This window comes from Canis aureus, chromosome 22 (genome assembly GCF_053574225.1).
Source record: "Canis aureus isolate CA01 chromosome 22, VMU_Caureus_v.1.0, whole genome shotgun sequence".
Lineage (NCBI taxonomy): Eukaryota > Metazoa > Chordata > Mammalia > Carnivora > Canidae > Canis > Canis aureus.
The window spans coordinates 42,549,458-42,574,534 of record NC_135632.1 but is presented as its reverse complement, the minus strand read 5'-3'; the positions used below and the strand labels follow the sequence as shown (position 1 = coordinate 42,574,534).

Genomic DNA, 25,077 nt, shown 5'->3' with positions numbered 1-25,077 from the left:
AAGACAGTAAAGTTAAGAATCAAGCTTGGTGAATGTTAGGGATTAAAATCACTTTACTTGCCCAGAGGGTACAGTACACAAGGTTTTGTTTATAATCTAATAAATAATATGTACATATGAGAGTTTGTTTGCCATCACAGTGGGAATTATATAATACTGAGTCCAAGGGCAGAACATATGTTCCAGTATTAAAAATTACTTAGAAGAGAGTTGTTGAATATTGTACAGTGGGGTCCTCTGTATGTCTATGTTTTAGCACTTTTTTCAATCTATGGTTTATTTAAAGGATGGCTTTCATCTATGCTGGAATTTGTTCTCCTCCTGAGATCTTTGTTAAGCCTAGCAAAGTCACATTAGAGTTGTGCCTGTCTCTCTTCCCAAGGTTATCTGGGGGGTGTTTTCCCAGCCTTTTGATATGCTAAGCAGCCATAACTGGGGAGAGTTTAATAAACAACCATTAAGTTGCTATTAGAAGTGTCAGGACTGGTATAACTGGTAATTCTGTAATAATTACTGAAGTTCAACTGTAACTATTCAGCCACTTAGTGTTTCAGATCAGCTTCAGCTGAATCTAGAAATGGGCCCTACAGACCCTTTCTGGTATCCAGGTAGGCAATTACCTGGGGTCTTTTATTCATCTCTGTTACAGAACAGCAGCTAAAATTCACATCAGCTCATGTGGAGACCTTGAAACAGCTCTTCAAGGAAGCCAGAGCAATAGATCCATACTTGGGGTAGGAACCATCCAGAAGTGGTGTATCTGCAACCGGCTCTGTCCTCCCTTTTCTCCACGTCACACCACTCAGAGCTAGCAGGGCTTTTTTTCTGCATTCCAGGGCTCCCTTTGGTTTGGGCTGAATCTATTTTAAACTTGGTGCTCCCACCACCACCCAACCTCTCCCCTCCACCCCTGTGAATAGTAGCAGAGAGGGGGAGAAAGCCAGGGAAGGGGAGGACGACCTCGTCTGAGCTGGAGTGCAGGGTGCTGGCCTGCACTCCGAGGAAAGGACGAGTGTGGCAGAGCTTGCTTTGCTCTGAGGCTGCGCTGGCTCCTGGAAATGCTGGAAACCCTCCCTAAGGAGGACCAGTTAAAACAACAAAAGGCATTAAATCAAACCTTATAGGGTTATTTTAAGGCCGAAGGGAAAGTAGCTAGCTGGAGAAAGGAGATGGAAAGTCAACCACTGCCTCCTCATTTTTCAGCCACTCAGCCCTCCAACTACTCTTTCCCCACTTCCATCCAGCTGCTCTGGAGCCTGGGCCTCCCCCCTTGCCCTGTTCGCCAGTTGAACTGCCCTGTCTGGGTCTTGCCTTAGGCGGGGCCTCTCAGGGATAGAGCTGTGTTTGTCTCCACTGCGTATTGAACTTGGCAGGTGCAGGCACATCTCATTCCAAGTTAAACTACCACCTTTCAAAAGAGAAGTCAAGGCCTGGAATCCATGGCTTGGGGCTGGCCCTGTGTACCACCACTGATGCTGTCCTCCTCCAATGCCCATGCCAGGCCTGCCTTGGGTAATGACTGAGGAGGGAAAAAAAAAAAAAAAACAGGCATTCAGGGCTGGAGATAGTAGGAGGCTGCTGAGGGCTGTGGGCATAAGGGTGAGGACAGCTTCACAGCCAGAGGTTCAAGCAGCCCTGGAGAGTCAACTGTTGCTTTGGACAAATGAGCACTTTTTGGCCATACTGATGCCACCTGAGTGCATCCCTGAGTGCAGACCCAGCCCAAGGATGAGGTCCTATTTTTAAAGAACCAGCCTTTATGAGTGAAATAAGTCAATTGGAGAAGGACAAACATTATATGGTCTCATTCATTTGGGTAATATAAAAAATAGTGAAAGGGAATAAAGGGGAAAGGAGAGAAAATGAGTGGGAAATATCAGTGAGGGAGACAGAACATGAGAGACTCCTAACTCTGGGAAACGAACAAGGGGTATCGGAAAGAGAGGTGGGCAGGGGGTTGGGGTGACTGGGTGATGGGCACTGATGGGGGCACTTGACAGGATGAGCACTGGGTGTTATGCTATATGTTGGCAAATTGAACACCAATAAAAAATATATATAGAACCAGCCTTTGTCCAGAAAAGATCTGGAAAGACTGAGTGCATTTAGGAAATTTCTCTACCTTTTCCCTGCTGTCATGAAATCTGTTGCTCCCACAGAGAATGGCTGTCCTCCAAGCACCGGGAAGAGCAGCCTGTGGATCAGAGGGGCAGAGAGACCTCCAGCCTCAGTTACTCATATGAGAATTGTTGCTAGACAGTGAGATCCCTTGTCCACTTGGCCAGTGTTCACGAACTCCCTGACAGTTCAGAGTAGCCGCCCAGGTACCAGCTTCATTGTGTATGAGCTCCGTGACTTGGCTAGAGATGGTTTTCTATTAAATGGGGATAGCGTCTACCCACTTAGTGTTGTGAAGATTACAGAACACGTGGAAAAGTGCTTACTTGGCTGTTATTCTAATCAGGCCTTGGACAGATGTCACAGCATTTTCACAGACGGCTTCTCACTTAGCGTCACATAATAGCTCCATGAGGTGAGGAGGGTAGAGGTAGGGTGAGAGTAATTACTTACATTTTCTTTTAAAGTTTGAAGAACTTTGCCATTTGAATGATGGCCTTGGCAACCCCACATCTGGCACGGAGTAAATGACCCTAGCAGTTTTTCCTGCCCGTATGGGTTTTTCTTTCTTCTTTTTTTATGGTTGGTGAACTTGCTATGAAACAAAGAACTTCAAGGGAAGTAGACACCATTGAACATTTTGCAAGACCCACGAGGGCCACCAAAGATGGGTAATCTGGTTCAGGAAGATGATGTATCATCTTAACATCTAAAGTCTATCCAGTAGGAACTTCATGTGAGTCATTCATAGAATTTTAAATTGTCTTCTAGTCACATTGGAAAACTTTTTAAAAGGTGAAATTAATTTTAGTAATATATATTTTTAATCCCTGTGTATTAAACATATCATCTTTTAACACATCACCTAAAAATTATGAATGAGATACTTTACATGTTTTTCACACCATGTCTTTGAAGCCCAGTGTGTATTTTACATTAACAGCATGTCTCGATTCCACTGCTATAAATTCACTGAAAGCTCCTGATCCATGTTTCGATTTCAGAACTTCCTGGTTGGCCAGAACTAAACTAAAAGGTTTCCAGTAATGGAATCGAGTACCAGATTTTAAATACAAATTTAGGTTCATTAAAACGAAAAAAACGAAACTGTGGTTTCTTGTTTATGCTAAGAAACATTTCAAGTGCTCAACATCTGCATAGAGCTTGTGCCTGTCACATGTCCAGAAGTTTCTCTAGAACATTTTCTTGTTCACTTGTTATTTCCATACTTAGAATTTTCTTCACTAACTTTCTCTGCAGTGATGTTTTAAGTCATTTGCCTATTTTACACATATTTAGAACTACACAATATACTTTGTCTAGCCATTTAACTGGCCACACTGGAGGACAATGAAATGATCAAAGGGTTCTACTGGTGACCTCTTTTTTTTTTTTTAATTTAAAAGATTTTATCTATCATCTATCTATCTATCTATCTATCTATCTATCTATCTATTTATTTATTTATTCATGAGAGACACCCAAAGAGAGGCAGAGACAGCCAGAGGGAGAAGCAGGCTCCCTGCGGAGAGCCCAATGTGGGACTGGATCCTAGGGCCCCGGGATCATGACCTGAGCCAAAGGCAGATGTTCAACCACTGAGCCACCCAGGTGCCCTTACTGGTGACCTCTTTACATTGTGAAGAAATTGAGCCATAGTGCCCCTGTGACAGGACTCTCTGAACGAGGGCCCCACTGTCAACCACATATTAAGTAGTTTAAAATCTTAATTTGTCTTTTTTTGGTGGACAAAAATAAAGAGAAATGAAAGAGCTAACATTTTCCTCCTACACTCTTATGGGTCACATTTGGGCATCAGGCTTAGAAGACTAGGCTTCGGGAGCACCTAGGTGCCTCAGTGGTTGAGCATCTGCCTTTGTCTCAGGTCATGATCCTGGGATAGAGGCCTGCATCGTGTGGAGCCTGCTTCACACAGGAGAGCCTGCTTCTCCCGCTGCTGTGTTTCTGCCCCTCTCGATGTCTCTCATGAATAAATAAATAAATAAAATCTTAAAAAATAATAATAAAAAAGACCAGGCTTGGAACACCACTGCTGTGGTCTCAACCTTTCCCGAAGCTCATGGCTAAGCTCTGGTCTTGGACTTTCAAGGAATGGATGATATTTATGCTAGTCTTTTCCCCTTTTCGCCTTCTGACCTCCCCTCTGGCTCCCAGAGTTCCTTGATCTTGTTTTGTTTTGTTTTTTAAAGCATATGTAATTACATTCATTTAGAGACTTGATTAAATATTGTTTTGTCATCCAAAACAAAACCCAAAACCAACAGAATGTCTTTAAAAAAAGTCACCAAGAAACGGCCAAATCTTTAGAATTTGACCTAATTTTGTTCTTTGGGAGTAAATCGTGTACTGATTTTTTCCCTCTTACTCACATTTGGCTAAATAGTTGGCATATCATAGTGGGAAAACATCATGGAAACCTGTACTTATTATATTGCCAGGATTTTTCAGCACTATGATTTTCTCCAACCTCACTATTTTCAGAAATAGAAGTGCCCTCCTATTTATGCATAGATTGTGTATTGTTTTATTTATAGGAGATTTTGGAATCTAGGCTCCGTCTTTGCTTAGCAGCTTCATTCTGGCTGGGTTCTGGGTGGTCTGTTTCTTCTCTTGTTTTTTCTGAGGATCCCTCCTCACTCTTTTATTTTTCTTTCTTCAGCTATTTTGCTACTTCAATCTTCAGCTATTTTGCTACTTCAGTTGTCTGAGGTAGAATTTTTGGAGTCCTTGGCTTTTTGTGGACATGAGGTTGACTTTTATGACCCATGCAGGAGGAGTTGCATTTTTGGTGCTTTTCTTCTCTCCTGCTTTCCTTGAGGAGGATCCAGATAAAATTCTCAGAGGGAATGAAAGGATTCTTGGCAAACTGTAGGGACTTTCTTCCTCTCTTTTGTCTTGAGTCGTATAAACAAAAATTCCAGAGCCCTGAGATGTTGTTTTCCACAAATACCTTGTGAAGAATACATTTTACTGGAGAAAGTCTAGCACATTCCTATCCAAGTTCACCCATGCTCCCAGCAAATGGGTGACCTGTACATGGCTCTGCTAGGGCTTGCTCAGGGGTTCAAGCCCCTCTTGGTGGTTACCAATGTCTATAGGACACATTACTGGTTTCCTTGATCAATTCTTTCTTTCTTTTTTTTAAAGATTTCATTCATTGAGAGAGAGCGCAAGCGGGACGGGGGTAGGGGCTGAGGGGGACAAAGCAGCAGACTCCCTGCTAAGTGGGGATTCTGAAGTGGGGCTCTATCCTAGGACTCTAAGGTCATGACCTGAGCTGAAGTCAGATGCTTCACCAACTGAGCCACCCAGGAGCCCTTGATCAGTTTTATTCTTTTTTTTTTTTTTAAAGATTTTATTTATTTATTCATGAGAGACCCACAGAGAGAGGCAGAGACATAGGCAGAGAGAGAATCAAGCTCCCTACCGGGAACCCGATGCAGGACTTGATCCTAGGACCCTGGGGTCGTGCCCTGAGCCAAAGGCAGTTGCTCAATCACTTAGCCTCCCAGGAGTCCCCTGATCAATTTTATTCTAAGAAATCCTAACATCTTTTTGTAAGGCAAGAAATAACTCCTTATTACTTCTGCTGCTTTTCCCATTTTAGTTTTTCAATTTCAAATGTAATTATTTCTTTAGTATCAGCTCCAGTCTTGTCTTCCCAGGGAAGAAACACTAACTGGGAGTGATTGGACCCCACTTGGCTTGTTCAGAAAATCTCCCCTATAAACACTTGTGCAGAGTCGAGATTTGTACACATCTATATGCATAAAGATATTTCTCAGGCATGGCAGTTGACTCCGGGTTTCCTATGATCTTCACCTGCCCTCCAGGAGTCCTGTTGACAAGGGCACCAGCAGAGTGGGAAGGTGACAGTGTGGTCAGGGCCAGGGAGTGGAACACCTGGATTTACATCAGCCATGCATCAACCTCCCATCTGCTTTGTAAATAGTTTTTATTAATGGTAGCAGTAGTATTTTAACACCACTACCTTTTAATTTTTAAATTAAGGCTAATACTGATTTTGTTTGCTGTTGCTTTTCTAGCTTTTTGACTGCTTAGTTCACTTTTTTTTAAACTTTTTTTATGTGTCCCATTTAAGAAATCCTTGCTGACTCAAGATCATAAATGTCATATCAAAAAGATAAATTGCTATGTTTCCTCTAGAATATTGATAATTTCTGCCTTCATATTTAGGTCTGTGAACCTTCTTAAAACACTGTTTTTTTTTTTTTAATTTTTTTTTAAATTTATTTATGATAGTCATACAGAGAGAGAGAGAGAGAGAGGCAGAGACACAGGCAGAGGGAGAAGCAGGCTCCATGCACCGGGAGCCCGACGTGGGATTCGATCCCGGGTCTCCAGGATCACGCCCTGGGCCAAAGGCAGGCGCCAAACCGCTGCGCCACCCAGGGATCCCTTAAAACACTGTTAGGGTAATGTGAGTTAGGGGTTGTGTGGTTAGTTAACTCATCCAGCAACATTTATTGGAAAGTAATTCTTTCCCCACTAAATTGAATGAATCACTTGATCATGTGTGTGTGAACCTGCTGCTAGAATCCCTTCTAAAGAGTCTATTTTAAAATCTTTGTTCTAATACTTTGTCATAGCCTCACAACAGTGCTAGGTATTTGTTATTTTGCATCTTCCAGGTTCATTCTTTTTCAAAATTGCTTTGGCTATTTTTACTCCTTCGCATTTCCATATATATTTAGGATCAGCATATCAATTTCTGAGACGGACTCAAAAATTGCCCCCAGAAGATATCCATGTCCTAATCTCTATGATTCAGATCCAGTGATTGCTACTTTATACGGAAAAAAAATTAGTTAAGGATCTTGAGATTGGGAATTATCCTAGATTATCCAGGTGAGTCCTAAATGTACCATATGTTTCCATATAAAGAGAGGTAGAGTGATTTGACTGCACAAAGAAAAGGTGATATGAAGATGGAGTAGAAAGCTTCCAAGATGGTGGCCTTCAAGATTAGTGTGGTGTAGCCACAAGCCAAGGAATACTGGTAGCCATCAGAAGCTGAGAAGCAATGAACAGATTCTCCCGCGAGTCTCTAAAGGCAGTGAGATCCTGCTGACACCTTGATTTTTGCCCAATGATACTGATTTTAGACTTCTGGCCTCTAGAACTGTGAGAAATTAGATTTTTATTGCTTTAAGCCACCAACTTTGTGGTGATTTGTTATAGCAGCCTTAGGAAATGTATGATTTCCAAAGAAAAATCTTCTAGAAGTTTGTTGAGATTGCACTGAATCTACAGATCATTTTGGGATAAACTGACATCTTAATAATATTGAAGTTTCCATTCATGAACATGGTAAATTCTTCCATTAACTTAGGTCTTTATTGATTTCTGAAGAGTTTATTTTTTGCCTGCGAGATGTTGGTCAAGGCTGCCCCTAGAGAGAGGTTGGCACTATGTCCTTGCCCTGTGCCTTATTGCCACCTGTGTCTGGATAGCTTTGTGTCCATAGGCAGGAAACAGAAACAGAAGGAAAGAATAAAATGTGGGTTTTAGATCCACTTGAGAAGCTGCACAGAAAGGTGAGTCCTCTAAGGAGCAAGTGCTGAAAGAACATTTCTGAGTGAAACAGGGATGCTATCTCTGAGAGTTCCTGCATCTTTTTAATTGATGTCACTAGGAGATCACCTGGATAGTTTTTAAAAGTACTGATACCTAGGCACATGCAGATTTTCTCCTTTAATTAATAAAGTGTGGGACCTAGGACCCCTATAGTTTTGGAGAGCTACTCAGATTATTCAACTATGAAGCTAGGGTTGAGAATTAATGTGCCACATAAAAGATATGCAATCTTGAGACTCTGTGATCAACAGAAAGGAAATTTTAGCTTCTTATTTTAAGAATAGGAAGGCTGATCCTGGCTGAAGGAGGGTGTTCATCTCTGTGTATATGTGTGTATATGTGTGTGCATGTGCACACCAGAGAGAGAAAGAGAGAGAGAGAGAGAGAGAGAGAGAGAGAGATGGAGTCAATGCAAAGGATAAAGGGCAGACATGGGGGAGGAGCTTGGACCACAGGGAGGTGCTCACTGCAGGGGTCCTGCTGAGAGTATAAGCAACTGAAGTGAGGCAGCCCTGCTTGAGAGGGAAGGTAAACATGAAGTGAAGACATTTGGAAGCACAGGATCCAACTACTCAGGGATCTTTGGGACTAGAAAGTGGGGTCAAGGGGCACAATGCCTGTGATTTCCATGGGAGCCTGTAGCCTGCCTGGAACAGTAACTGGAGGTGGATCAGGTGAAGGTTAAATGAACATTCTCTCCACAAATATTGATCAAGAGGAAAACAGACAAAAAACAGTAGCATTCCAGATGCTCTCTTATTACTTTCTGCTTTGGCATTTAGCTACAAATATTCCTATATATTCTTCATATATATGAGTATATAGGCACAGTGCATGCATCTTATTAAGCTATATATTTCTGAAATGCATATGGTGTGTGTGTGTGTATGTAACAAAGGATTATCACAATGTGTAGAAGATTCATACAAATCAATATATTGTTACATTTAAGAAAAATGGGAAGTGGATATAATGGGAAGTCCAAAGAAACATGAAAGATTAATAAAAATTGGGAATCTCAACTTCACCAGTGCACTGTGTGAGCTCCAAATCCACTCTGCTCTGCTGGTGACTCTGGGGCTGAGATTCCATGAACTGCCTTGCTCTGCTAGCTGGCTCCTTGTTAGGTTCTCCCAGAAGCACTGAAAGGAGGAGTAGTCAGGGAGAAGGGAGCTTCCCTTCCTTCTATATCTCTTGTTTCTCCCAAAGTCACCTCAGGAATAGCATAGCTGGTTTTGGTTCCTATTCCCAGATGCTTTCCTCCCTGAGACAAGCTCATTGCATTCTTAATTTTTTTTAAAAAAGATTGTATTTATTTGAGAGAGAGAGAGAGAGAGAGAGAGAGAGAGAAAGAGAGAGAGAGAAAAGCAGGCTCCCCGCTGAGCAGGGAGTCAGATGCAAGGCTCCACCTCTGGACCTGGGACCATGACATGAGGCAAAGGCAGATGCTTAACCGACTGAGCCATCCAGGTGCCCCTCATTGCATACCTTTGAGGTGCCCCTGGCATCCAGGAAGGGTTTCTTCTCTGTGCTTGGAGTCCAGCTCTTGGACACACCTTCTCCAAACTCCTGAGATGTCCATACCACCCAGGCAATGAGCTCTGTTCTGTAGTCTATGCCCTGTCCATGTGACCTTCTCACCCTTTGTTTTCCCAGCCTTGGGGGTGAACATGCTGCCAGCAGGTGCTACCTTTGTCTTACCTCTGACTTTTCCAGGCTTCCAACAGGTTTACCCAATTACCTATATCATATTCTCTGTTAAGATAATGAGCATCATTTCTATTTTCTCAACTGGACAATGACTAATACAATAACTAACATATAAAAGGCAAAAAGAATCTGTGTATCTATCTAGCCACACTCTGATACCTATTTGGTTGACAAAAATGGATAAGGTCAATAAATATTATTTATTTATATTATATATTTATATTCATTGTTAGTGAAAATGTGGGCGAAAGGGGCTCAGGGATTGAGACCTGTGTTGGGCTCCCTGCAGGGACACTACTTCTCCCTCTGCCTGTGTCTCTATCTCTATCTCTCATGAATGGATAAATAAAATCTTAAAAAAATGAAAATGTGAGAGAAAGAAGATTGAAGAAAAAATATGTATCTTAAAATAGGACACCTTTTCAGTTAAAATTGAAGAGTACATTGTAGATATACAATGCTTTGGGCACAGAACTATGAGACCTTAGAAGCCAAGCTGAGGCAAAGGACCTGTCAATGGGATGGTCCTGAGGGTTGACACTGTGGCTCTTTCTTTGATCTTAATGGACCAGAAATCAATCCTTTAAAGACATCCCTCAGTCACAGAAGACCTTAATTGGGGAGTTTCACAATTCACTGTCTCTGGGATGGTCTCCTGGTTTGGCTCAGGAGTGAGGGACCCTTTAACCTTGACTATTTCCCTAAAATCTTCAACCCCTTAAGGGATTCCTAAATTAATTTCTAGTATCTTTTTCTTAAGATGGAAACTCATCTTAGAGAAGATGCTCTTTTTCTCTGGTGAGCTTCTTCCATCCGGATCTTCTCCCTCAGGACCTTCTCTTCCCTCTATTCTCTGCCTCAGGGGCATTGCTATTCTGTGGCAGGAGTATCAGGAAACAACCTAACCTCATCTACTGGTTTTAGCACAGAAAGTCTAGTGTCCCTGGGAGCCCCTCCCTCCTAGGCAAGCTGAGAAGGTTTGGTCACCCTGTCCCTTGGCTCATTTCCTGCTGTTACCCCACCTATGTTGGTTTTGGGCTGCATCCACAGCTTCACTGTGCCACATTGCTTCCATGATGCTGGGTATGAGGGACTGAAAGGTAGGTCTGTTTGCCATCTTCCAGTCTGAGGGCTCTGTGTAAGCCCATGGTCACTATCAGAGGGATGGATCTCAAGGTGCTCTGGACTTCCATACTCACAGATGCTGGGACAGAGACAGGGGTTGTTTGACCTTGTTTCCCTGGACTGCCTGGTAACCTAGGCTATGGAGTCCTACACTGGAACATGGACACCCAAGGAGGGAAAACTAAATAGAAGAGGCCAGGATTGGACATCTCTCAATTTTAATACTTTAATGGATTCAAGGACCTTGAAAGGAGAGTCTGGCCTCTGCCACAAACAAAACTGTAAAATATGACCATCTAAGACCCTATTGACTTCTGAATGAGGAAGATAATTTTTTTTAAAGATTTTATTTCTTTGAGAGAGAGAGAGCACAAGTAGGGAGAGTGGTAGGCAGAGGGAGAAGGAGAAGCAGGTTGCCCACTGAGCAGAGAACCTGATGCAGGACTTGATTCGAGGACCCCAGGATCATGACCTGAGCCAAAGGCAGATACTTACCTGACTGAGCCAGTGAGGCTCCCCAGGAAGATAATCTTTAAGAGGTATTTAGGTGTGTTCCTAACCCACAAAATGCACCCAATTTCTGGTTTCTAAGCCATATGGAACTTCCCAAGAGGGGCAATGTAGAGTACGCAGCCATCCAAGGACCACTCACAACTGACTTAGCAAGGACCCTGACTAGTCTGATCCAGCTTCTTGCCCAGTAGGTCTTTGAAGCATTTTCCAGTTTTTTGATTTCCCTTGGGACCTTTAATAAGCCATTTCCTGATGGATTCACAAAGTGGTTCTCAGCTTCCTCCTCAGCCAGCCGCTGACCTCTTTCTGGGAAGAGTTTCCTCAGGTTCCTCCTGAGCTGGGTGGGCCCTCCACACAGTAGCTTTCTGGGACTTCCATCTGCAGGTCCTGCCACTCGGGGCCTTGTTGCTTTGGCCTTTACACTCATGGCATGGTGCAAGTCCATGGTTTGCCCTTTGGTTGAGAAATCCTGGTTATTTTCTCTGAGGCTACATCCATGCCAGAGACTTGTACTTTGAGGGCTAAGACCCACTGGAATCAGATGAGCCCTCTTGAACTAGAGTGCTCCTGTTGCCCTTGGATCTCACTGCTGACAGGAGATCTTTCAGAAAATATAGAGTCTGGCCACATGTCTGAGCACCCAAGAGCCTAAGACTTCCCAAGATCTTTGGAAAAAGGAGGGTGAACCTACAAACTTCCAGCTACTTCTGCAACCAGTGTCACTTCAGGTATTAAATTACATTCAGGGTGAGGGACTGTATCTCATTTCGGGTTCCAAGGAAAGATATGTCTCAGGCCCTAATCTAGGTTGGAGAAGATCATAGGGTACAGGAAAGAAGGGAAAGACATGATCAACTTTTTCTGAAGAGAAATCAGATCCTAAGCCACCTCAGTTGTTGTGGCCAGGCTCCAGGCTGACCCATTATCATCCCTTGTGCCCCCAAAGGACTATGTTGGTACTGAAAGACTTGAGCAAGAGACTGGGGCTGTCTAACCACTTTTTCTGGGCAAGTTGTGAATGTAGCAAGCATAGATAATACACCATTCTACACTGAATCAACAGAGCTGTGTTATTTCCATGCTTATTACTTTTAAAGCAGATAGCAATATTTTCTATTTTTCTAACACTGAAACACTAAAGAGAAGGTGGTTTTACTTACTACTCAATTAATGATCATATCTTCAACTGGTATTTTGGTTGGTAGCCCTCAGCTGAAGATAGCACCAAGTCTCAGACCCACACTTGCTGGGTACTCCATGGGCTAGGATCCTGCTCCCCAAGGAAGCTGAGGGCTCTGTCAAGGACAAGGCTCTCCAAAGCTCATTGCTGCTCTCTAGGTAAGGCCTGACACAGAAAAGAGGCTCATCTTGGGAAGGACTGACACACAAACATTCTTCAGGTATCCTGAACTCCATTAATAACCCAGTTGGTGACCACTGAATCCCTGTGTTCAGGATGATATATTTTTTGAAGAATTATTTATTTATTTTAGAGAGAGTAGGGAGAGGGGCAGAGGGAGGAGGAGAAAAGCAGACTCCACTCTGAGCATGGAGTCTGACCTGGGGCTTGATATCATGACTCTGAGATCATGACCTGAGCTGAAATCAAGAGTTGGACACTTAACTGACTCAGCCACTCAGATGCCCTGGGATGATATTCTTTTCTTTCCAGAGGTTTCCTGTCCCATGTGTGTCTCTCTGAGTCAATAAATTGATTTAGAAAAGTGGGAGGAGGAACAGGAAAACAAAATGTCAAGCTTCAGCTGGGGCTCCCCTTACCTGGCTGATGTTTTCTTTATTCTGAAGGCAGGTAGCAATCTTTCCCTGTAGGAGGAAGGATGAAGAGGAAGGAGCCCAACCACACTCATGTCTCCCTCAGTCTCTTCAGAAAGGAGATGTGCCTCCAACATCTGAGGTCTGAAGCTCCCTGCTACCTCAGCCAATGGGCCTTGAGGTGTGTGCTGTGTTCCAGAGAATTCCGAGCCTGCATCACAGAGCAGTGAAGCAGTCACAAAGGATTCCTGGGGGTGGGGGCGAAGAATACAGAGCCCTACACCTGCCATCCAGCCTAAGAGGTCCCATTGCCCTCCTGGGTGTCTGGATACCACCCCCTTCCTTGCTTCCTACTGTCAGGCCTGTCCTAGCTTCAAATCCCATCTATATCTTAGTGCATTTTCTATTTATTCTATCTCTAATCCAGACATTACCTGGGTACCAGTACCTAGTATTTCCCTTGCACATTTGGCTTAGACCCAGCAATTCCATAGACTTTGAAAGTCTGGAGTTCTCCTAGGAATTTTGCTACTTCCTGAGCACTAATTAAAAGAAGACACCTTTTTGGAGGTGTAACACAGGTAGAGTGCATATCTTCCACACACAGCTTGATAAATTTTTATATATATAGAACATGCCTGTGAAACTAGCACCCGGATCAGGAATCAGCATATTCCCTGCACCCAGATGCTTCCCTGGTCACTATTCCCACCACAAGAGTCACACTGTGGCATCTTTGGAGGGCAGGGATTATTACTGGGGACACTTTGAAGCTGTTAAATGTAGTAACTCACTGACTTCCCACCATGACAACTGAGATGATTCTATTAATGACCCATTTATGGGAGAGGACACAGGGGACCATGAAGCCTGAGCTACTTGCCCAGATCCCACTGCTGGTGATTAGCAGAGCCAAGATTCAACTCAGCTGTCTGGCTCCTGAGCGACACTCCTGAACCACTAAGCTGTGCTGCCAAAATGCCATGGTGGCTGGGAGAAACAGTATGAGTCAAATAAAACCAGATTCTGGAAGAATAGCCACTCACTTCCCCATGGCTCTTTGCCTGTACCTTCCATGTGCCCTTTTGTTTAATCTCCCTACCTGCTGCTCAGATCCTGGTGAGGGGTGTGAGGCTCAGGAGCAGGGAAGGGGCTGGCCCAAAGGCCATAGCTGAAAGGGCAGAGTCAGGTTTGAGCTCAGACAGAATAAAGGACTAATCTTGTTCCTTCATTTTTCATGGGGAAATCAAGGCCAAGGGGAGTTAAATGGGGTACATTGACCCTCATTCCAGTGGGTTTTGCTCATGGCTGAGGCTAATTTTCTGTAGTCAGAGCCCATGTCTGGACTGAATGATCAGGGACCACTTGACTCTTTCTTCATACTCTTTGGTGGAACCTGGGACCTTGGCTACACTTGTGCTGGTGACAGGGGGTCACCAGGGACCTATGGACCCAGGCAGGTGCTACATGTAGGAGGAGGAAAGGACAATAAGGAGATGCATGAGCTACAGGGTGAGCAGTGCAGAGAACTCTCTGCATTGAGAGCCCACTAGGGGATGACTTATAGGCCCCTGACCTGCAGGGAGAACCCATAACATCCTTGACCAATGGACAAATGGTGTTCACTTTGTCCTGAGGCCTGAGGGTTGCCATGGGCACTCCTGAGTTTGAATCCCACCTGGTAGTGCACCCTGGATGGGCTACTTTAGCAATCAGTTCTGATTTCAGTCATTGTAATCAGGGTTGACACTGATCACAACAAACCACTGGGTAGATTTGGTAGAATAATGTATTATTAGTAGATCATTAGTAGAGTAATATATTGTTTATCTTATATGGACACAAGGACATTCTTGTATCTCTTCCCTATGATCTCTTTCGGCTCAACCCTATTTACCTTGATACAGATCTAATAAACGTTGATGTGACATTACTCCCTTGTAAAGGAGAATAAAATAAGAAATAATCTTTAAAAAACCCTATTAGTGCTGGGTGTTTTCAAGGATCTCACAGGACTGCAGGCAGGAGTAGATTAGATGGAGTCATGGGGAGACTTGGATCTTGGAGACTTGGGATAACCTAGGATCTTGTCTTGTAAGTAGTGCAGAAATAGGGGTGCTTCCTACCCTCCACTAAGGGAGCTTGCTACATTCCTTGAGTAGCCTCTGAAGAACACTCCACCAAAGTGTTCCCACACAGTCAGGGTGTCCCCCAGCCTTTTACTAAGACAGCCATCTCCATGAAGCTCCTTGGAGGTCCAGGAGCTTTTTTCCCCTTGGCCCCCTGCCTGCTTGTCCACACTCTCAGGCATGTGACAAACATATCCAGACCTGACACCACTCCTGTCACCTGAAACCCACCTCCTTCCTGTTCTCTGAGGGCCCAGAGCCTGCCCTCCAGTGCTATTATGCCCACCAGCATGCAGCTGATAGTCATGCAAGCTCTTCACATTTAAGTGAAAGGGAAATACAATAAAAAGTTCAGGGCCATAGCCTTGTTCCCTCCTCTCCCATCTTCTGACATTGCCTCTATCACTTGCCTTTTTCCTCCACGTTCCCTTCATGCTGGCTCTTCTGGGCATGAGCCATGCCATGCACATTGTCCTCTCAGGGTCTGGCACTTGCTCTTCATCTCCCTGAGATACTCTTGCCTAAGTTGTCACTTGGCTGTCTTCTTGTCACTTAAGTTCCAGTGGAGTCATCCCTTTGTCAGAGGCCTCCCCACACCCGGGGGATGCAACCCTCCCAGTGCCCTCCATCCAGCTCAGTTCTGTCCTCTGCTGTATTCCCTGACACCTGCTGTCAACTTATTTCTTCCCACATTTAATGCCTCTGGCTCCTCACCAAAATGTCAGCTCTTTGAAGGCAGGGACACTTACTCCTTCCTCTTATCACCAATGTCTACTACGTGGGACAGCATTTGGGTCAGAGTGATCATTCAATAAATGCTTGCTGATTGTCTCCTAAACTTTCTAAAGTTTCTAGACTTCAGTCATTTGGGCTTCATCCTCATGAGGCTTGCCTGTTTGTATAAGAGGATTTAATATTTTTCTTTAAATTGACCTGCATTCTAATCTTATCCCACACAAATTAAGTTATGGAATTTTTAAAAAAGATTTTATTTATTTATTCATGATAGACATAGAGGGAGAGAGAGAGGCAGAGACACAGGCAGAGGGAGAAAAGGCTCCATGCCGGGAGCCGATGAGAGACTCAATCCTGAGACTCCAAGATCGCGCCCTGGGCCAAAGGCAGGCGCTAAACCGCTGAGCCACCCAGGGATCCCCAAATTATGGAGGTTATATGCTGATTTTTCGAAACATGCATTAAAATAAATTCATGATTATTTTACACTTTTTAATCCATGATTACTGAAAATTGTGGTGCTCCTTTCAAGGGTACACATGCTTTTGGAAATATTGCTGCACCTCAGCCCACGCTTGGCTATTCCTCACAACCCCTCCCAGCCTGATTTCTGTTCCCTTCTCCTCTCCCGTCCCAGAGCTGGAGTTCAAGTTCATCATTGGGAGCTGCAGCCCTGGGGCATTTGAGAGTTTGAATAGCTTGGCTCTTCCCTGACAGATATGTGACCTGCTAGCTCTCTATGTGACTATCTGCCTTTCCCAAAAGGCTCGGCCAATGTGCACAGTCCAGAGTAGTTCAGTGACAGCACTGACCATCCCAGAGACCTGCTGATTGGGCCAGAACTTTGGTGATCACAATTAATTTTCTTTTAAATTTGGCAGTGGCTTCAGATCTTCCTCCACCAACTGTGGCAGAAACAAGAGTTCTGGCCAAACCAATTTCTCAGACACTACTTTCAGCTTTAGCTGAGTAAGATAAAGGGAAGGAGGAGGTGAAAAAAACCTCCAACCTCAGGTGCTCTGCATCCAGCTTCAGGTCTACTGGAAAATCCAGTGGGCTCTGCTAGGCCAGCTTGGAATGGTCTGTGTGTGCTTTAGATTGTTCTGCATCCCCAGCAGCTGGGAAGACTTGATAAACAGGAACTGTCGTGATCTGGCACGTGTTATTTTTCCTTTCCTATCATCTCTTTGCGTGGTTTTTTATCTCCTTTTTCTGAATATAAAACATGGTTTCATCACTCAAGAAGCGTTCTTCTTGAGTCTGTTTCTTTTCCTTTCCTTCCTCTGGATCCTCCCTCCCTTCTTTCTTTCCTTCCCCAAGACCATTCGCCCAATGTACTCTTTCTGCTCCTCTTAAGATACAACTTGTTGGGGACATTAGCAAGCCCCTGCCTTGTTTCCCATGGTTGCATCACCTGCCAACTTTCATTTCCTCTGCCACCATGCTGTCCCTTCCTCCCTCTGAGACTTCTGGACCTCCATTATCCTTTCCCATCATGTTGGGCAGATCACTGGTAAACATCCTTCAAGCCTCATCTTACGTGTCACTTCTTTCTGAAGCCTTCCTGTCACAAGTTAGATTAAATGCCCCTCCTATCTATCCTATAGTGTCTTGTACCCCGTCTATCAAAATCACAGCATTGCATGAGACAGTTTGTACAAAGAGTGGCTTCCCCGGTAGTGGTACAGGGGCTCATCTCATTGTCACCACTAGCCCAACCTCTAAATAGTCATCTAGCCCAAACCCCTCTGGACTGTTAGCTTTATTAGGGAAAAGCCCTGTTCCTGCTCATCACCAGGTCCCTGGTACTTAGCAGAGGGCTGTAGTAAATACTTGATAAATATTCATTGAATCAGTGACTGTATGAGTTGGTTTTCTATGATAATTGACACTGGCTGGAGTTTTAGGACTCTACTGAGTAATAGATAACAAAAGGAAAGAGTGAATATACCAGATAACCCGGTATAGCTGACAAAGTTTAAGTAGAAATAGGTCCTAACATAACCAGCACGTTGTCAAATCAGGCTCTGGGTCAGTGTTATTCCCTCCTTCAGTAAAATATACTGGAGTGGGGCAATGAGGAAGAGAGAGAGAGAGAGAGGGGAGGAGGGAGAGAGGGAGAGGGGAGCACAGAGCACAAGGAGGGAGTAAAGAGAGAGGGGGAGAGAGATTTTCATGCTGCTGCCCACCTGGGTTTTACCTCTCAGTTCCACTTACTATCATCAGATGATTGAAAAGGAAACAGTATGATAGTTTTAGACTCCTTCTTTCATAGTATCTGTCCCAAAGAAGGACTTTTTACTTTCAGAGAAAGCAGGTTCAATGGTGGAAATAATGTAAAGGAAATATATAATATAATTTTTTATTTTTATTTATTTATTTATTTATTTATTTATTTATTATTTTTTTTAAATTTATTTTTTATTGGTGTTCAATTTACTAACATACAGAATAACCCCCAGTGCCTGTCACCCATTCACTCCCACCCCCCGCCCTTCTCCTCTTCTACCACCCCTAGTTCGTTTCCCAGAGTTAGCAGTCTTTACGTTCTGTCTCCCTTTCTGATATTTCCCGCACATTTCTTCTCCCTTCCTTTATATTCCCTTTCACTATTATTTATATTCCCCAAATGAATGAGAACATATAATGTTTGTCCTTCTCCGACTGACTTACTTCACTCAGCATAATACCCTCTAGTTCCATCCACGTTGAAGCAAATGGTGGGTATTTGTCATTTCTAATAGCTGAGTAATATTCTATTGTATACATAAACCACATCTTCTTTATCCATTCATCTTTCGTTGGACACTGAGGCTCCTTCCACAGTTTGGCTATCGTGGCCATTGCTGCTATAAACATCGGGGTGCAGGTGTCCCGGCGTTTCACTGCATTTGTATCTTTGGGGTAAATCCCCAACAGTGCAATTGCTGGGTCGTAGGGCAGGTCTATTTTTAACTGTTTGAGGAACCTCCACACAGTTTTCCAGAGTGGCTGCACCAGTTCACATTCCCACCAACAGTGTAAGAGGGTTCCCTTTTCTCCGCATCCTCTCCAACATTTGTTGTTTCCTGCCTTGTTAATTTGCCCCATTCTCGCTGGTGTGAGGTGGTATCTCATTGTGGTTTTGATTTGTATTTCCCTGATGGCAAGTGATGCAGAGCATTTTCTCATATGCATGTTGGCCATGTCTATGTCTTCCTCTGTGAGATTTCTGTTCATGTCTTTTGCCCATTTCATGATTGGATTGTTTGTTTCTTTGGTGTTGAGTTTAGTAAGTTCTTTATAGATCTTGGAAACTAGCCGTTTATCTGATATGTCTTTTGCAAATATCTTCTCCCATTCTGTAGGTTGTCTTTTAGTTTTGTTGACTGTATCCTTTGCTGTGCAAAAGCTTCTTATCTTGATGAAGTCCCAATAGTTCATTTTTGCTTAATGCAATCCCTATCAAAATACCATGGACTTTCTTCAGAGAGTTAGAACAAATTATTTTAAGATTTGTGTGGAATCAGAAAAGACCCCGAATAGCCAGGGGAATTTTAAAAAAGAAAACCATATCTGGGGGCATCACAATGCCAGATTTCAGGTTGTACTACAAAGCTGTGGTCATCAAGACAGTGTGGTACTGGCACAAAAACAGACACATAGATCAATGGAACAGAATAGAGAATCCAGAAGTGGACCCTGAACTTTATGGTCAACTAATATTCGATAAAGGAGGAAAGACTATCCATTGGAAGAAAGACAGTCTCTTCAATAAATGGTGCTGGGAATATTGGACATCCACATGCAGAAGAATGAAACTAGACCACTCTCTTTCACCATACACAAAGATAAACTCAAAATGGATGAAAGATCTAAATGTGAGATAAGATTCCATCAAAATCCTAGAGAAGAACACAGGCAACACCCTTTTTGATCTCGGCCATAGTAACTTCTTGCAAGATACATCCACGAAGGCAAAAATAATATAATTTTTTAAAAGGAATTTTGAAAATGGCATCATAAAACCAGGATTTCTTCCTCCTTTCCTTTACAATCTGAAAGTTTAGAAAGTCTAAAGAAATAAAATATTGCATATTATCATTTAAGTGATGTTCAGAGAAAAATTATCTTTTTAAACATGAATATCAATAAAAAAGAATTAGAACAAAAGAATTTAGGATCTAACTTGGTTTGAAAAAAATAACAAAATAAAGGAAGAAGAGTAGAAGGAAGGAAGAAATAAGAGGAGAAATTATGAATTACAAAGCAGAAAGCTACAAGATGAATTAAATATATCTAGGTTCTGATTCTTTGACAAAATTGATGAGAAATATAATGCATTAGTTATCTTATTCTAAAAAAAGGAGAGATAATGCAAAAATACACAAATAAATTTGTTTAAAAATTAAAGGAGGGGCACCTGGGTGGCTCAATTGGTTAAGACTCAGACTCTTGGTTTCAGTTCAGGTCGTGATCTCAGGGTCCTGAGATCAAGCCCTGTGTCAGGCTTCCAGCTCAGTGGGAGGTCTACTTGGGGGTTCTCTCTCTTCCTGTGCACTGTCCACCTCCTGCTCTCTCTCTCTCTCTCAAATAAATAAATAAATAAATCTAAAAAAATTTTAAAGAAAAAACAAAAGTTATAGAGGAAATTAATGAATCACAAGATGCTGCTTTGTTCAACAGTTTGTAAATATATCTGAACACTTACGTACAAGGTATAACATTCTAGTATCTTTTACCAAAATTGAATTGGGAGGATAGGAAATCTTAATAAACCAGGCACTGTGAAAGAAATGGAGAAAGCTGTCAAAGAGTAGACCAGGTCCAGATGGTTTCAAGAGCAATTCTCCCAAATCTTTCAAGAATAAATCATTCTAGTGCATTAAACTGTTTTAAGGCATAGAAAAAAAGAGAAAAGCTTTCAATTTTTTTCGTGAAGCAAGCATAATATTAATGTGAGTCTCCATAAGACTGTGCAAAAAAGAAAATCACCATTCAATCTCACTTACACTGATGCAAAAAATCCTAATAAATCCAAGAGCATTTTGATAGAAAGATATACCATAACCAGTGGAGTCTGGTCCAAGAACATGGATGACTTAATAATAGGAATGGCTTAATAGAATGATTTAATACTAGAAAATATTTGTTGGTTTTTTTAATCAAAGAAGTTGCATGAAAAAAATCAGAACTTCATTAAATGTATTTTAGTGTTTAATATTTTTGATTTAGATATGTGACATCATAATAGTTTCAATGCTTAGAGCTTCTTGAAAATCTTGACCAGGTCTCCATTCAGTGAGAAGTTGGGTAGCTCTGCAGACTGGTGCTGTTGCATGGGGCTCCTGGGTCTGCTGGCTGACTGAGTTTAGAGGACAAGTGAGCCTAGGCATTGAGTGTGTAAGAGAAAGAAAGGCCCTCAAGGGTGCCCCTAGAGGCCCTGTCACCCTCTACGCCTCCCCACCCCCATAAGGGATAGCCAGAACATTCATCTTCCCGGCACTCAGAGGAGTTCAGATGCTCATGGAGCTCAGTGAAATATGTGCCTTAACTCCCGGGGGAGATCCTAGAGGGACTAGTACTTCTGCAATAGCAAAGGTGGCCACTCATTTCTAAGGCATTTAAAATGGTAGTATTTTTAGATGGAGTTGAAAAGTGATGTTGACCTTGAGGTGGAGGAGAAAAGGTTATCATCATATTGGGGATGAATATCATAGTGAATCTCAGCAGCCACTGTGGCTCAATGATGGCCTAGAGCCAAATCAATTAGATGGTTGCACCCATTTTAAACATTTCCCCCTGACATTCATACTTGTGTATGTGATAGATATGAGTGTATATTGACAGAGAGACAGAGAGGAAGACAGTGGAGAGGGTGTGAGAGGAGGAGACTTGTTTTATTTTTCAGAAAAGATCAGTAATTCAGGATCAATGCTTTCTTTCTCCAGTCAACCTGCTGATCACCTGGTTCTGGTTTGCAGAGCAATAGCTGCTTCTCAACTAAGGCGACTACCCTTGCACTGGGTGGCATTTGCTAAATCCTCCCTCACAAAAGGGCTGACCAGAGAGAATGCAAGCAGACTTACAACATTTGGGGGGATGGGTATGTACTGCATCATATCCCCTTGGACAACTAGGCTTGTCCTCAATTCGATTGTTGGCATACCCACCCATCTGCTAGTGCTGTGAGGATAGTGTCCACTCCAGTTTCTACCTACAAGCACCCGATGCATTAATAAAGAAATGTAGCCAGTAAGGTCCTGGAGAACCATAGTCTTCTGGAAAGTCTCCCCTATTAAGGCAGCTGTGTGGAAGTCCAGCCCTGAGACACAGCACTGAAAGCCCGCAGAAGGAGAGGGGAGCATGGCACTTACTAGTTCCGTCCTCCCCCTGCAGCCTGGAATCTGCATCACCCCTTCTCCAAGGGCTAGTAGTCAGCTTCTCTTTAATTTCTTCTGGGGATGAAGTTTACCACTGCAAAAACACACCCCTTTATTTTTAATTTTTTTCAATATAAGAGAGTCTCTTTCAATGAAACATCACCTACTCTATCATTTTAAAAACCTGTCAACTTTATAATTTAAAAAAGACATCTGCCATTGTTTTGTTTTCAATTTCCCTGAAATACAGGTGTCGTGTCTTTTATCATGTGCTCATAATTGTAATTTATATTAATTCTTTTGTTATTTATTTAAAGATATTTTATTTATTTATTTATTTATTTATTTATTTATTTATTTATTTATTTATTTATTTATTGCAGGGAGAAGCAGAGGGAGAGGGACAAGCAGACTCCACACTGAACATTATGCAAGGGCCAATCTCAAGGCCCTGACATCATGACCGGAGCTCAAACCAAGAGTCCGATGCTCAACCAAGGGCACCCAGGTGCCCCTCATTCTTTTGTGATTTAATTTTACATTTTCTTGGCTCCCTTTTCCCCCCAATTCATGTGACAATGTTTTTAAAATTAACTTATAATAACTTTTTATGACTCAAAATAACCTTTACATTTTTCTTTTAAAGATTTAATTTATTTATACATGAGAGACAGACAGAGGGACAGAGACATAGGCAAAGGGAGAAGGAGGCTCCCTGTGGGAAGCCCGATGTGGAACTCAATCCCAGAACACCCCCCCCCCCCCCCCGGGGATCGTGTTCTGAGTCAAAGGCAGACGCTCAACCACTGAGCCACCCAGGTGCCCCAACCTTTATATTTTTCATATTTCTTTCCTAATTTACAATTTGTCTTTTTGTTATTATTGGTTTTAATAAATATTTGAAATTTTATATAATTATATCTTTCTATCTGAAATCTTTTGTTTTTATTCATAGAAGCCCTTTCTCCATTCTGAAAAATTTTAAGTATCAGTAATATTTTAATGTATGTTTTTACATTCTTTACAAAAATCTTTAGTATGTATTTAACTCGTCTAAATTTTTGTTCACTGTGAAGTCTGGACTAGAGCTGATTTTTATTTCCCTCCCAAAATTGGCACCTGGCTGGTTCAGTTGATGGAACATACCACTCTTGATCTCTGGGTTATGAGTTTGAGTCCCACATTGAGGGTAGAGACTACTTAAAATTGGCCATTTTCCCCAACATCATTTGTTCAATAATACATCTCTCCTTCTTGATTTACAAATCTTTATAATATGCAAAATTCCCAAGCACATTGCACCCAGTTTTCTTGGAATAGCTTTTACCTTTATAAATTTCTTCCTAGTATTGACAGTCTTAACTCTAAGAAACAGGGTTGCTGGAGAGGAGGTGGTGGGGGGAGGGGTAACTGCGTGATGGGCATTAAGGAGGGCGTGTGATGTAATGAGCACTGGGTGTTATATGTAACTGATGAATCACTGACCTCTACCTCTGAAGCTAATAATACACTATATGTTAATTGAATTTAAAACAATTTAAAAAATTAAATAATATTAAAAGTCAAGTTCTGTAGCACTAGCCCCATTTAAGTGCTCATTAGCTCCAAGGGGCTTTTGGCCATCATCCTATGCATTGCAGTCTTAAGGTTCTTGCTCCAAGCATAGCCATCACTCAAACTGTGGAATAGGCTACCTGGTATCTGCTGTTTTTCCTCTCTCCTCAGGAGCTCTGGACACCTCCCCCCACCTCTCTTTGACTCTGTGGTCCCTAATGGTTGTTCTGGGCAGGCTCCACTCCTTCCAGTTTCTCCCCAAGCTCTCCTGGATGCCCTCCAGATTACTCTCTTAGAATGTAAGGGGATGGATTAAAGGCTTTTGCAGGGCAGTGTGAAGGAGGCTTCCAATGCAAATCTACTTTTCCAAATTATCCTCTAATTGCTGGGAGCGGGTGGGAGCCAATCATAATGAATTCTGCTGCAGAGCTTTACTTAATCCTGGTATATAATATTCAAGGACTCAGCCTGGTGAGCACAAAACTTCCCTGTCCTTGGCCACAGCCCCTCCCTTACCCCTGCAAGCCAGGCCACAGTCAGCACAGCTTCTGTTAGCAAATAATAAAGTAGCTGCCCGGTATGCAGAGAGGATGACATCAGACTCTGTCTCCTGACATCTGGAAACCCCATAATGCTTCTGCATGAGAACTGTCATTATTCCTTTCAAATGGGCTCAGGGGGTCAGCCAGGATGGGGATGTGGATCTCTCTCATCCCTAGCCATGAGCTTGGTAGATACTAGCCCTAGTATCCTAGTATCCCAGCTTTTCCCTGTCTAGAAGGTGAGGGAAAATATCTAAGCAGCAGAACAGTGTAAAAAGAGGCTGCCTCTGAGGGAGGCTCTCAGAGAGCTGAGCTCCACAGCTGAGTGTAGGGTGCTAAAAGCAGAGACATCTCTTCCTTTTCACAGGGGCTGTCATGCCAACTAAGACAGATTCAGGGTGAATCTGCTGGTGGAAATGACCCCCTGCTGGTGGAAATGACCCCCTGCAATGGTTTCTGTCCCCTACAACGGTTTGTTTTGTTGTGGATAGTATTCTTCTTCTTTTATTTGAGATATAACAGAAATTGTATATCTTGATTAATTCTGACTGTTGCAAGCACCTAATGCAACTACCATGCCAATCAAGTTATGGAATATTTTCATTACCCCAGAAAATAACTTCAGCCCCCTTCTCAGACATGCCCCCTGCAGGGGCAACAATGATTCTAACCTCTTCACTACAGTTTAGTTTTGCCCTTTCTTGAACTTCACAAAAATAGAACCATATAAGATGGACTCTTATGTCTGATCTCTGCTTAACATGATGTCTATGAGTTTCTTCCATGTTGTTGTGTATTGGTAGTTTATTCATTTTCATTGCTGAGTGGTTCTTCATCAGAAGAAATGCCTCCATTTGTTTGTGTTTCATTCTCCTATTGATGGACATTTGGGTAGTT

At 42.7% G+C, this 25,077-nt stretch overlaps 1 long non-coding RNA gene across 3 annotated transcripts in view; it reads left to right on the top strand.

Annotated features, from left to right (window-relative positions):
* LOC144294097 (uncharacterized) overlaps positions 1–23,002 on the top strand; it is a 94,450-nt gene extending 71,448 nt beyond the window's left edge. For 2 of the 3 annotated variants that reach the window (XR_013361497.1, XR_013361495.1), the window contains 2 exons: positions 21,653–21,807; positions 22,468–23,002. This is a non-coding gene — a long non-coding RNA (uncharacterized LOC144294097). The remainder of the gene's footprint in view (positions 1–21,652; positions 21,808–22,467) is intronic. The other variant, XR_013361496.1, reaches the window with a different exon arrangement.
* Positions 23,003–25,077: the final 2,075 nt, after the last annotated feature.